General features: G+C 49.2%; 1 pseudogene; it reads right to left on the minus strand.

Moving 5' to 3' along the window:
• Positions 1 to 373: 373 nt before the first annotated feature.
• LOC101579586 overlaps positions 374 to 847 on the minus strand; it is a 40,638-nt pseudogene continuing 40,164 nt past the window's right edge.

Here is an 847-nt window from a genome sequence, read left to right on the forward strand (position 1 = left end):
GGGGGAGTGGAAGCTCTCCCTCACACTCACTGGGTCTGGGCTAGGACTGGGTCTGGGGGTTCCTGGAGCCCGGCAGAAATTCCTACTCGGTGGGTGGGGTGGGGGAGGTGCTGTGGAGTGGTAGGGGTGTCCCAAGTGGGTGGGAGAGGGTCTTGCCCACACCACGCCTGGGCTGGGACCAGTATTTGGTCCGGCCGGCGCAGGGTAGCAGAAATCTCTCCCACATACTCACCAGATCTGGGCTAGGACTGGGTCTGGGGGTTCCCGGAATGTGGCCAACCCTGTTTTTTGAGGTCAGCTTAGGGCAAGCTGACCTCAGATGGTGTGTTGGGGATCAAAGGGAGGAGTTGTGGTAGGGCAGGACTAGGGAGCTCTACATCTCATTCAGGTCAGGCAGAGTCTGCTCCAGCATCCTTTGTTTACAGAGGTACTCCTCTTTGGTGCATCTAAGCTTGTCTTCCAAGTCATCAATTGTCTTTTTCAGTTTGGTTACTGATCTCTCAGCAAACTCAGCACAGGCCTCCACCTCTTTGAGTTTATCAATAAGAATCTTTATTTTTTCCTCATATTTGTCATCTTTTTGCAAGACAGCACTCAGACATGTCAGGTTCTGGTCCATCAGTCTGATCTGTTCATCTATCTCCCTTGCAATGGGGCTCAGCTCGTTCCTCTGTGCATTCCAAATCTCCTTCAATAATCAACTTAAGAGCCACTTCATATTTCCTATCTGTCTCTTTGGCAATGTGTTTAGCTTCTTTTAGCTGGATTTCTTGGAGCTCCATCATTTTTCATCTTTTAGGGCCGGGTTTTCTTTCATTTCTTTTTTCTTTTCTTTTCTTTTTTCTTT

The sequence above is a fragment of the Octodon degus genome, unplaced genomic scaffold (assembly GCF_000260255.1).
Source record: "Octodon degus isolate 3935 unplaced genomic scaffold, OctDeg1.0 scaffold00078, whole genome shotgun sequence".
Classification (NCBI taxonomy): Eukaryota; Metazoa; Chordata; class Mammalia; order Rodentia; family Octodontidae; genus Octodon; species Octodon degus.